Consider the following 12,886-nt stretch of genomic DNA (forward strand, 5'->3'; position numbering starts at 1 on the left):
TGACCTCCGAATTCACAGGAGTCAAACCTCTATCTTACTTTCTTCCCAGTCCCCAGAACCTGCATAGAGATCGTTCATGTTTTATTCTTGGTGTGAACTTTTTCTTGAATTGATGCATGACATACCTAGGGTAATGTGTACATCTTAATAAATTCTGCATGAATGTACACTTGTGTGTAAACCTCTTCCCAGATTAAGATCATAGGTTTTTACATTGAAGTGGTGAGGGCTTGACAAATGTGAGGAGACACATTGGGAGGGTTTTCTTCCTCTGTTCTCCCATAACAGCCATGCTCTTCCTATTTGCTGTATTTCCTGATGGTGGTCCTAAAGCCTACAGAAACTTATTTGTTTCCCGTAACCCACGTAGTGTTGATTTGCTCTGTCTGCCATGGATGAGTTTGAAGGTCTCTTCAAGCAGCCAGCAGAAAACGTCAACCAGTACCTAATGTGAGTAATTCTGTCCAAATCCTCGCTCACCGTGTCTGCTGCCTGTCAGTCAAAGCATTCTGTAACCAGTGTAACACTTAGGACCTGGTCTACTTTTCAAATAATCTAATGATTCCTTGGGCCTTATACATTTGGGAGTCAGCACTGACTTTTCATGCTGTTAAGCTCCCTCTGGGATCACTGTGTAACTCTGAGTTTGTGTCCTCTCTAATTCTTGATAGGGATTCAAAGTTTGTGGAGCAAACACTGCACCTGGCAGGCATCCAAACCCTAGAGGTGCTGCAGGCTGTGCAGCTCAGCCTGGTGCTTCAGCGGCCACATACATGGGCTGACTGTGTGACGTGGTCTTACTAGCACTGGCACAACCAGTGCTCCAACAACATCAGACAGCTGCTGCGTAGCTTTCCTCCGAACCAGGTATTACACTCTTCTGGGCTCCATTTGTCAGAATAGGCTTACTGGAAGCAGTTTGTTACACGCTTTTGACATGGTTCATTGCAGTTCATCCATTTGTGGCAAGACCACCAAGTCCCAGAGATCTCATTAAATGATTAAGTGAGTGATTTTTGAAGTCAAAGACCTGTTCCTCCCAACCTCTCTCCTCTACCTGCCCAGCCCTGTTCTCTCAAGCAACATACTTGGTACCTATTTCCCTTAGATATGACATGAGTCATTCCAGATTCCCTGTCAGGGCTATAGAGATTGTAGAAGAGAAATTTTGGTGTTAAGAGCACAGGACCTAGGTGGCTTCAAGTCTCAACTGCATTTGATATTGGGACTAATCATGTATTTTCTCTCTGTGCCTTAGTAGCCTCATGTAGGAAGTTGGAATAATGGTGACCTAATTTCATGAGAGTTCTATGAGGGTTGATTTATATTTACTAAGTTAATAAGTTAAATATGTTACTACACGACTGGCAATCCATAAAAGTTTCATAAATAGCTCTGTGTCTGGCACAAAGGGAGTGCCCAGCAATATACTAATTTGGGACTTCCGGGCTTGAAAATGAGGAGTCACAATTATGAGACAGACCTCTCCTCTCAGGTCCCACTCTCCCACATCTTTCTGTTTTCCTAGCTTACAAGCTCAGGAGCCCCTTTCTGGTCTGTGCACAGCCGCTCATCTTTGATGTCAGCAATGAAGTCTCCTCCCTCAGGTCTCCTACAGTCGGGTCAAATGTGGGTACGTGGATGGGAAGGAGGCTGCAGCTCCTTAGGTGAGTACTGATATGCTTACCCCTCCATACCTTGCCTTCTCTTAGCCCCTGCATCTGGACTAGGTGATAGCTGCTGCCAACCTGTTTGCCCAGGCCTATGGGCTGAGGGGCTCTCAGGACCGAGCTTCTGTGATCATACTCATTCAGTCTGTGCAGGTCCTTGAGTTCACCCCGAAGTCTGGTGTCAAGATCCATGTTTCTGACCAGGAGCTGCAGACCACTTCGTGTGTTTGTGAGGATGTTTATCTAGTTGGCCTAGAGCTAGCATCCTACTTATCACCTACCTATGCAAGCCTCCCCTGTACTTGTGTTTTGCCACTGGCTCTGCTCTGAGATCTCAGGCCTGAGATTAATCCACACTGTCCTTTGGTCCTTGCTTCTTCCAATTTAAAATAAGGTTGGTTGGTTGAGGCAAGTTCTCTGATGCCCTACTACTTTGTTCTTCCCACTGTTTCTCCCTCAGGTGCACCAGTTGTCCAGCTCTTTTCTGTGTGTATGTTTGCTTTGTTTTGTTCTTTCTCTGTTTCTTTTTGTGTCCATATGCAGGGACAAATGGATATGATCTTTACCAGTAGGCTCTCTGCCTTGATTTCTTCCTTGATTCATTTCATTATAGATCTCCTCATCCACCTCCCCCCTTCTTTGGTATGCCTGTTTACCCTATTGTTATTTATTTATTTACTGATTTATTTATTTATTTAGGCTGTGTTGAGTCTTCGTTTCTGTGTGAGGGCTTTCACTTCTTGTGGCTCACGGGCCTACTTGCTCTGTGGCATGTGGGATCTTCCCAGACCAGGGCTCGAACCCGTGTCCCCTGCCCTGGCAGGCATATTTTCAACCACTGGGCCACCAGGGAAGGCCTAACCTATTTTTAACCTCCATATATCTTTCCTCATCTCCCTCTCTAGATAGCCCTCCTCATCTCTCCATCTCTAACTAGCCCCCAACTCAAATTTCCCCCCCTCTACCGTATTCTGTCTCATGCTCTGTAAGTCTTCCTCTACATTTCATCTTCTTTGTATATATCCTTCAATTTCTTCGTCTGTATATCTCTCCCCTCCTGATGTATCCCCCGCATTTCCCTTCCGAAATAACTACTCTCTCATGCTCCTCTTTGTATATTTTCTTTATTTATCTCCCTACGTGTCTCCCTTTCAGGTGTTTTGAACTTTCCCATTCTCTGAACGTTCTCATAATCTTCACATTTATCCTCCTTGGTCTCCCTCTTCAGATTTTTTTCACGTCTCTCCCATTTCATATTACTCTCTTCTTTGCTGTCTGTACACTTTCCCCCTATGTTCCTTTCTGTATCTCTTATCCCACTGTCTCTTGTTTTCCCTCGTATCTTCCTTCATGTCTCCCCATCTCTCTCTATGTCTTTCTCTTGAAGTATGTTCTCATTGACTCCTTTTTTTTTTTTAATTGTGGTAAGAAACACAAAGGATTTACCATCTTTAAATATAGTAGACTTCCAGTTTGGAAGGCTTAATATTTAATGGAATGGATTTTAAGGCTTAATATTTCATTGGATGGATAGATCACATTTTTCTGTCCACTCATTCAGCAGTGAACAACTTCTGTGCTTTCACCTCTTATCTGTCATGATTAACGCTGCTGTCTATATCCTTTCTTAGTGGCTTTACCTGTTGCCCTCAGTGTCTCTACATATCTCCATGTCCCACACACCTGTCTACCTTTTTCTTTTCTGACATGTTTTCTGCCCTATCTTTCCCCCTTCTTTTCTCTTTCCCATGATGTCTCTCCTTTTCAAATCCTTTATCTGCCTGAACATCTCTGCCCCACCCTGGATTCCTGCTGGCACCTCAGACCGTGAACAGGGATTTAACATGTATCTAAGGACTAACGTGTACTTCCTCCCTTTCCGCAGTGGATAATCACCTGCAGGAGCTCAAGCCATGCTGACCAACCAGAGAGCCTCGCTGGGTTCAAGATCTACCCCATCAACTTTGAGAAGGTGCTGTGATGGGGACCTCAACCGTGTATGAGAAATGGCTGAGCCACCCTAAGCTTTTTTGGGGATTACAGGCCTGACTGTAATTATGTTGTTTTTGTTGTTGTTTTTTTTTTCGGTACGTGGCTTTCTCTCTCTTGTGGGCTCTCCCTTTACTGAGCACAGGTGCCGGATGTGAAGGCTCAGCAAACATGGCTCCTGTGCCCAGAAGCTCCCTGGCATGTGGGATCTTCCCCGACTGGTGCACGGACCCGTTTCTCCTGCATCGGATGACCCAAGTATCTTTTGTGGTCTGGGCTAGTATTTGGCTGGTCTGGCAGGTAATTGAGGTGAATATACCTCAGTTCCCAGTATCCAGGAAAACTTTTTCTCCTTAACTCTGTCTCTCCTGTTCTTCCTCTGTATCCACTCACAACAGGATGATGACAGCAACTTTCCTATGCATTTCATTGTGGCTGTATCGAGTCTCTGGGCAGAGAGCTATAACATTCCCCCTGCTGACCGGCATAAGACTACAATAGTCTATACCTAACCTTGCATCCTTTTCCAAGTTTAACTCTGCCACATTTGAAGTCTTCTGTAGACCTTGAACGTCTCTAACAACTACGTCTTCTCATCACCTTCTGTATTACAGATCAAGCTGATTGCAGGGAAGATCATTCCAGCCATAGCAGCTATAGTTGGCCTTGCAGGTCTGGAGCTGTACAAGGTAGTTCAGGGACACCAACAGCTTGAGTCCTATAAGAACAGCTTCATCAACTTGGCCCTTCCTTTTTTTTCCGTTTCTCTGAGCCCCTTGCCCCACACCATCACCAGGTAAGGGCTTGCTTTTATAGAAACCTTTGGTGTTGCCCATCAGTGATTGATGCTATGTGTGTGTGTGCATGCGTAGAAGTTGTGTGTATCTTATTTCGGTAGAACTGGCTCTAGTTTTCATCATACCTGGTGAGAGGCTTTTTAAATTTTGTGTATCCTTTGTTCATTGTTTGAACCTGTGCAAAGTAGGAATGGAACTGGCATGTTTGTGAAATGAAGAGGAGCGTATGATTAGGGCTTGCTCCCATTTTACTCTTGGTGCTTTACTCTGTGCTTTGTCCCATAATACTACAACCAGCGTGGTCACTGTGGGATTGCTTTGAGGTACAGTGGCTGCAGCCTAATGGTGAAGAGATGCCCCTCAAGCAGTTCCTTGACTATTTTAAGGTAAGACCCTTTCACTCACTGCACCTGTGGTGGTGGTTGCCCAGGTTACTGGTACTGTCCATCCCAGTGACCCTGTTGCCCCTCCTCGTTTCCACCCTCTTCAGACAGAGTACAAGTTAGAGATCATCATGCTGTTCCAGGGTGTATCTATGTTCTACTCCTTTATCAAGACAGCAAGTAAGATCAAAGATCAACTCAGGCTTGAGTTGGGTCAGTGTGCAAACAGAAACAGGTCCTGCCTGGGGTGGGAAACATCAGCTAGCTATGCAACTCATCTTCACTGTTCTCTTAACTTTGTCTCTGTAAGTCTTTCCTCTCTGTTTACTTCACAGACTCTCTTTCTCCTCACTACAGGATGTCAGCAATAGTGAAACGAGTATCAAAGCAAAAGCTGGGACACCACATTCAAGCACTGTTTCTTGAGCTGTGCTGCAACTAGAGCGGCAATGATTTGGATGTCCCCTATGTACGATACACCATTCGCTATTCACTCTACACCCATCTACCTCATTCTCAGTCAAATCAATCTATTTCCATTTCTCTTATAGTTGTCGCAAATGCTGAGCCTTAAGTTCTTCTGAGGACTTTTTGTTGTTGCTGCTGCTTTCTACTGTTTGGAGTTGGAATTCTTAATAAAGAGTTATTAATCCAAGTGTGTCATATCCTTCTTTTGTCAAAGGCCCGTACCCTGTTGTCTGTGGGAAAGACCAGCCTTTCTTTAGCTCTGTAGGTTCAGGTGATAGTATGAAAGGGTCAGCCCCTCCCACCAGCATGGAATTTGCCTCACATCCAAGCTTATGAGAAAAGATTAAATCCAACTGTTCTGGTAAACCATTGGTTTGCTATTTTTTCCTTTGTCCTCTCTGTTTAAAAAGAAATAGAGGGGGAGTTCAGGAAGATGGCAGAAGAGTAAGTCACGGAGATCACCTTCCTCCCCACAGATACATCAGAAATACATCTACACGTGGAGCAACTCCTACAGAATACCTACTGAACGCTGGCAGAAGGCCTCAGGCCTCTCAAAAAGCCAGAAACTCCCCACGTACCTGTGTAGGGCAAAAGAAAAAAAAAGAAAAAAACAGAGACAAAAGAATAGGGATGGGACCTGCACCAGTGGGAGGGAGCTGTGAAGGAGGAAAGGCTTCCATACACTAGGAGCCCCTTTGTGGGCGGAGACTGCTGGTGGTTGAGGGGTGTAGCTTTGCAACCACATAGGAGAGCACAGCAACGGGTGCGGAGGGCAAAGCAGAGAGGTTCCCACACAGAGTATCGGTGATGACTGGCACTCACCAGCCCAAGAGGCTGGTCTGCTCAATGGCCGGGGCATGCAGGAGCTGGGAGCTGAGACTCGGGCTTGGGTCAGAGCGCAAGGAGAGGACTGGAGTTGGCGGTGTGAACACAGCTTGAATGGGTTAGTGCAGCACGGCTAGCCGGGAGGGAGTCCGGGAAGAAGTCTGGAGCTTCCAGAGAGGCAAGAGACATTTTCTTCCCTCTTTGATTCCTGGTGCGTGAGGAGAGCGCTACTTAAAGGAGCTCCAGAGAAGGGTGCGAGTTGTGGCTATCAGCGTGACCCCAGAGATGGGCATGAGATGCTAAGGCTGCTGCTGCCACCACCTAGAATCCTGTGTAGAAGCACAGGTCCCTCCTCATGCCTCCGTGAACAGGAAGCAGAGCAGCCCGCCAGTGTCAGGGTCCCGAGATCCAGGGACAACTTCCCCAGGAGAATTAATTGTGCACCTCAGGCTGCTGCAAAGTCACGCCAGATGTGGACACCACAGGCCAGACCTGCATCCATATGCCTCCATCCCCACGGCCTGAGAGAGGCAGAGCCACTGAATCAGTGGCTCCTTTAACCCTGTCCTGTCTGAGCGAAGAACAGACACCCTCAGGCAAGCTACATGCAGAGGCAGGGCCAAATTCATAGCGGAAACACAGGAGCTGTGCGAGCAAAGAAGAGAAAGGGGGCTTCTCTGGTGGCACAATCATTGAGAATCCGCCTGCTAATGCAGGTAACACGGGTTCGAGCCCTGGTCTGGGAAGATCCCACATGCCACGTGGAGCAACTAGGCCTGTGAGCCACAACTACTGACCCTGCACGTCTGGAGCCTATGCTCCACAACAAGAGAGGCCACAACAGTGAGAGGCCTGCACACTGTAATGAAGAGTGGCCACTGCTTGCCAAAACTAGATAAAGCCCTCACACAGAAATGAAAACCCAATACAGTTAAAAATAAATAAATTAATGAAAGTACACTTAATTAAAAAATATATTTTTAAAAAACATTTCACACCAGGGTCAAAAACAAAAACAAACAACAAAACACAGACAACAAAAACAAAAAAAGATAAAGGGAGATCTCTCCCAGCAGCCTCAGGAGCAGCGGACTAATTCTCCACAATCAACTTCATGTACCCTGCATCAGTGGAATACCTGAATAGACAATGGTTCATCCCATTTTGACGGGTGGACTTTGTGAGCAAGATATATTATTTATTCCTCTTTTCCTCTTTTTGTGAGTGTGTATGTGTATGCTTCTGTGTGAGATTTTGTTTGTATAGCTTCGCTTTCACAATTTGTCCTATGGTTCTGTCAATTTTTTTTTTTACTTATAAAATATTTCTTTCCTTAATAATTATTTTTTATTTTTGTTTTAATAACTTTTTAAATTTTATCTATCTTTTCTTTTTCCTTGCTTTCTTTCCTTCCTTCCTTCTTTCTTTCCTTCTTTCTACTTTTTCTCCCTTTTATTCTGAGCCATGTGGATGAAAGGCTCTTGGTGCTCCAGCCAGGAGTCAGTGCTGTGCCTCTGAGGTGGGGAAGCCAAATTCAGGACACTGGCCCACAAGAGACCTCCCAGCTGCACATAATATCAAATGGTGAAAATCTCCCAGAGATCTCCGTCTCAATGTCAAGACCCAGCTTCACTCAACAACCAACAAGCTATGGTGCTGGACACCATATGCCAAACAACTAGCAAGACAGGAACACAACACCACCCATTAGCAGAGAGGCTGCCTGAAATCATAATAAGGCCACAGACACCCTAGAACACAACACTAGACCTGGAAATTTTCACCAGAAAGACAAGATCCAACTGCATCCACCAGAACACAGGCACCAGAGTCCCCTCCACCAGGAAGCCTACACAACCCATTGAATGAACTTTAGCCACTGGAGACAGACACCAAAAACAATGGGAACTACGGACCTGCAGCCTGCAAAAAGGAGACCCCAAACACAGAAAGATGAGCAAAATGAGAAGACAGAAAAACACACAGCAGATGACGGAGCAAGGTAAAAACCCACCAGACCTAATAAATGAAGAGCAAATAGGCAGTCTACCTGAAAAAGAATTCAGAATAATGATAGTGAAGATGATCCAAAATCTGTGAAATAGAATAGAGAAAATGCAAGAAACATTTCACAAGACCTAGAACAAGTAAAGAAGAAACAAGTAATGATGAACAGCACAATAAATGAAACTAAAAATACTGTAGAATGGATCAGTAGCAGAATAACTGAGGCAGAAAAAATGGATAAGTGACCTGGAAGTAAAATAATGGAAATAAAACTGCAGAGCAGAATAAGGAGAAAAGAATGAAAAGAACTGCAGACAGTCTCACAGACCTCTTGGACAATATTAAATGAACCACATTCGAATCATATGTGTCCCAGAAGAAGAAGAGAAAACGAAAGGGACTGAGAAAATATTTGAAGAGATTATAGTTCAAAATATCCGTAATATGGGAAAGGAAAAATTTAATCAAATCCAGGAAGCACAGAGTCCCATGCAGGATAAATCCAAGGAGAAACACGCCAAGACACATATTAATCAAACTATCAAAAATTAAATACAAAGAAAACATATTAAAAGCAGCAGGGGAAAACAAACAAACAAACAAACAACACAAAAGAGATTCCCCATAAGGTTAACAGTGGATCTTTCAGCAGAAACCCTGCAAGCCAGAAGGGAGTGGCAGGACATATTTAAAGTGATGAAGGAGAAAAATCTACAACCCAGATTACACTACCCAACAAGGATCTCATTCACATTTGATGGGGAAATTAAAAACTTTAACGACAAGCAAAAGCTGAGAGACTTCAGCACCACCAAACTAACTTTACAGCAAATGCTAAAGGAACTTTTCTAGGCAAGAAACACAAGAGAAGAAAAAGATCTACAAAAACAAATACAAAATAATTAAGAAGTGGGAAGGGGAACATACATATTGATAATTACTTTAAAGGTAAATGGGTTAAATGCTCCGACCAAAAGACACAGACGAGCTGAATGGATACAAATCCAAGACCCATATATATGCTGTGTACAAGAGACCCACTTCAGACCGAGGGACACATACAGAATGAAAGTGAGGGGATGGAAAATGGTATTCCATGCAAATGGAATTCAAAAGAAAGCTGGGGTAGAAATTCTCATATCAGAAAAAAATAGAATTTAAAATAAAGACTATTACAAGAGACAAAGAAGGACACTACATAATGATCAAGGGATCGATCCAAGAGGAAGATATGACAATTGTAAATATTTATGCACCCAACATAGGGGCACCTCAGTACATAAAACAAATACTAACAGCCATAAAAGGGGAAATCGACAATAACATATTCATAGTAGGGGACTTTAACACCCCACTTTCACCAATGGACAGATCATCCAAAATGAAAATAAATAAGGAAACACAAGCTTTATGTGATACATTAAAAAAGGTGGACCTAATTGATATTTATAGGGCATTCCATCCAAAAACAACAGAATACACATTTTTCTCAAATGCACATGGAACGTTCTCCAAGATAGATCATATCTTGGGTCACAAATCAAGCCTTGGTAAATTTAAGAAAATTGAAACTCTATCAAGTATCTTTTCCGACCACAATGCTATGAGACTAGATAGCAATTTCAGGAAAAGATCTGTAAAAAAATACAAACGCATGGAGGCTAAACACTACACTACTTAATAACGAAGTGATCACTGAAGAAATCAAAGAGGAAATCAAAAAATACCTAGCAACACATGACAATGGAGACATGACGACCAAAAACCTATGGGATGTAGCAAAAGCAGTTCTAAGAGGGAAGTTTATAGCAATACAATCCTACCTTAAGGAACAGGAAACATCTCAAATAAACAACCTAACCTTGCACCTAAAGCAATAAGAGAAAGAAGAACAAAAAACCCCCAAGGTTCGCAGAAGGAAAGAAATCAAAAACATCAGATGAGTAATAAATGAAAAAGAAATGAAGGAAACAACAGCAAATATCAAGAAAACCAAAAGCTGGTTCTTTGGGAAGATAAACAAAATTGATAAACCATTAGCCAGATTCATCAAGAAAAAAAGGGAGAAGACTCAAATCAATAGAATTAGAAATGAAAAAGGAGAAGTAACAACTGACACTGCAGAAATACAAAATATCATGAGAGATTGCTACAAGCAACTCTATGCCAATAAATTGGACAATCTGGAAGAAATGGAAAACTTCTTAGAAATGCACAACCTGCCAAGACTGAATCAGGAAGAAATAGAAAATATGAACAGACCAATCACAAGCACTGAAATCGAAACTGTGATTAAACGTCTTCCAACAAACAAAGCCCAAGACGAGACGGCTTCACAGGCGAACTCTATCAAACAACTAGTGAAGAGCTAACACCTATTCTTTTCAAAGTCTTCCAAAATATAGCAGAGGGAGGAACACTCCCAAACACATTTTAGGAGGCCAACATCACCGTGATACCAAAACCAGACAAGGATGTCACAAAGAAAGAAAACTACAGGCCAATGTCACTGATGAACATAGATGCAAAAATCCTCCACAAAATACTAGCAAAGAGAATGCAACAGCACATTAAAAGGATTCATTTAACCATTGATAAACAATGACATAGTTAATGACTATGCCTTGCATATTTTAGGTAAATATTAATACAGTGAACAAGGGAGTGCAAATATCTCAGTAAAGTAACTAATTTCATTTCCTTCAAATATGTATATTCAGAAATGGAATTGCTAGGTTATATGGTGGTACTGTTTTTACTATTTTGAGGAACATCCAAATTATTTTCCATAGTGGTTGTACTAAGTTACATTCCCACCAACAGTCTGTAAGTGTTCTCTTTTTTTCTACATGCTTGACTACACTTTTATGTCTTGTCTTTTTCATAATGACCACTATAAAATGTGTGAGTCGATATCTTTTGGTGGTTTTATGTTGCATTTCTCTTACTAGTACAGAACTTGAGCAAATTTTCATGTGTCTGTTGGTCATTCATAGGTCTCCTATGAGAGGAATATATCTGCTAAAGTGTTCAGCCAACTTTTTAATTAGATTATTCAGCTTTTGTTTTAATTGTGTCCTTTTATGTTTGGACATTAGTCCCTTAGCTGTCATGTAGTTGGCAAATCTTTTCTCCCATTCCATAGAATTCCTATGCTTCCTGTTCCATTGCCTCTTTACTCTGTTCAAATATACGCACACACACACACATATATACACGTATACAGAAAAAAAAACTATAACCCCCACCTAACCATAACATTGTGGACAGTTCCCAGCTACCGGGATCTATTTACATCTGGCGCTGAAACTCTGCCCCAGAGAGGTGGGTGTAATTCCAACATCGCTAGGACCACAGGATGTGTCTCTAGACCCCTAACTACCTTAGATTGCTAGGTAAGGAGTACTCCAATCAAGGCACTTATGTTACTAAGAATGGAACCCACAAAGTCTAGCTCCTGTGACCAAGGGGTTTACTGGTGGGATAAGGGGATTATGATGCAAAGGGCGGGGCTCCAATCAGTCCCCATCTGGCATGCAGTCCTCCTGGCTTGCTTCCTGGGGAAGGGAGCATCTGACCGTGCTGCTGTCTGGAGCTCTCATGTCACAGCCTCAAGCCCAGAAACATCCACGTCTGGGTGCTCTGGAGTGCCTTCCTGTCCTGTGTCCCTACGTGACAAAGGTCTGAGCACTGCCTGGGAAAACTCTTCTACGTGGGTACCAGAGGAATGTGACAGGAAAAGCAGTAACAACCCCAAAGTCCATCAGAGTAGAACGGGCTAACTGGGGTGTGTTCCTAAAATGGAATACTACCCTCCACCCAAAAAGAGTGGATAACGGCTAGTCATCTCAGAAATATAAGGATGAGGGGGAGAAAAGTCAGCTCCAGAATACCCATTGTATATAACACATAAACTTCAAAATTAAGTAAATATAATTTGGGGGTGTGCAGTGAAACTTTATACAAACTACAGAATTCAGAATTCGGGTTACAACTAGGTGGAAGGGGGTGGTGGGGCGGAGTGTCTGGAAGAAACATGGAGTGACCTTTCCAGGTGTCAGCAGTGCCGTTACTTACGATGGGGTGGGGGGTACATGAGTGTCTATTTTATTATGTCTTTCCTTTTACATCACTCTTATATACACTCTGATGTGTATGATTTATTTCACAAAAGTTTTAAGAGCCAGGTCTGTGCCAATCAGTGGTCTGAGAATCACTGTGGACATACACCATTCCCAGGTCACATATTTGTTTTTTAACTTGCTTGGGATGCCAACCTTAATTCACGCAGGAAGATAAAAACTTCCCTTAGTGGCTGCTTTCTAACTTTGTAAAGACTGAAAATTAAACCTGAGATGATGTAGTAAATTAAAACGATAGTGATGTTTTTAGATCAAATTGTATGTGTTAAAGTGTGTTTGATGGCTCGTTTTTAACATTGAAGAGAATTTGGCATATTCATCTCAGATTAGTTTTGTTATTTCAATTAGAAACCTACTAAATAACTCAGTTTAGGTTTAAATGGAAAATTTAAGAACATTGTTATTAAATGATATTTTTTGTTTTATTATTATTTTTTTTTTGATGTGAGGAAAAGAAACCTCAGGTTTTCTGGTTTCTTTTTTTATATTTTGAATTTTATTTTACTTTTTTATACAGCAGGTTCTTATTAGTTATCCATTTTATACATATTAGTGTACGTATGTAAATGGTATTTTTAAAAGAACTAGAGATTCACCGTGTT

At 42.4% G+C, this 12,886-nt stretch overlaps 1 pseudogene across 1 annotated transcript in view; it reads left to right on the forward strand.

Moving 5' to 3' along the window:
* LOC308609657 (ubiquitin-like modifier-activating enzyme 1) overlaps nt 1-6,272 on the forward strand; it is an 80,856-nt pseudogene extending 74,584 nt beyond the window's left edge. The window contains exons 12-19 of the transcript in view: nt 386-450; nt 672-867; nt 1,529-1,590; nt 1,713-1,895; nt 3,556-3,642; nt 4,223-4,348; nt 4,887-5,019; nt 6,136-6,272. The product of the transcript in view is annotated as a ubiquitin-like modifier-activating enzyme 1 (transcript). The remainder of the gene's footprint in view (nt 1-385; nt 451-671; nt 868-1,528; nt 1,591-1,712; nt 1,896-3,555; nt 3,643-4,222; nt 4,349-4,886; nt 5,020-6,135) is intronic.
* The last annotated feature ends 6,614 nt before the right edge of the window (nt 6,273-12,886 follow it).

Source organism: Mesoplodon bidens (genome assembly GCF_964165515.1).
Source record: "Mesoplodon bidens genome assembly, chromosome: Y".
Classification (NCBI taxonomy): Eukaryota; Metazoa; Chordata; class Mammalia; order Artiodactyla; family Ziphiidae; genus Mesoplodon; species Mesoplodon bidens.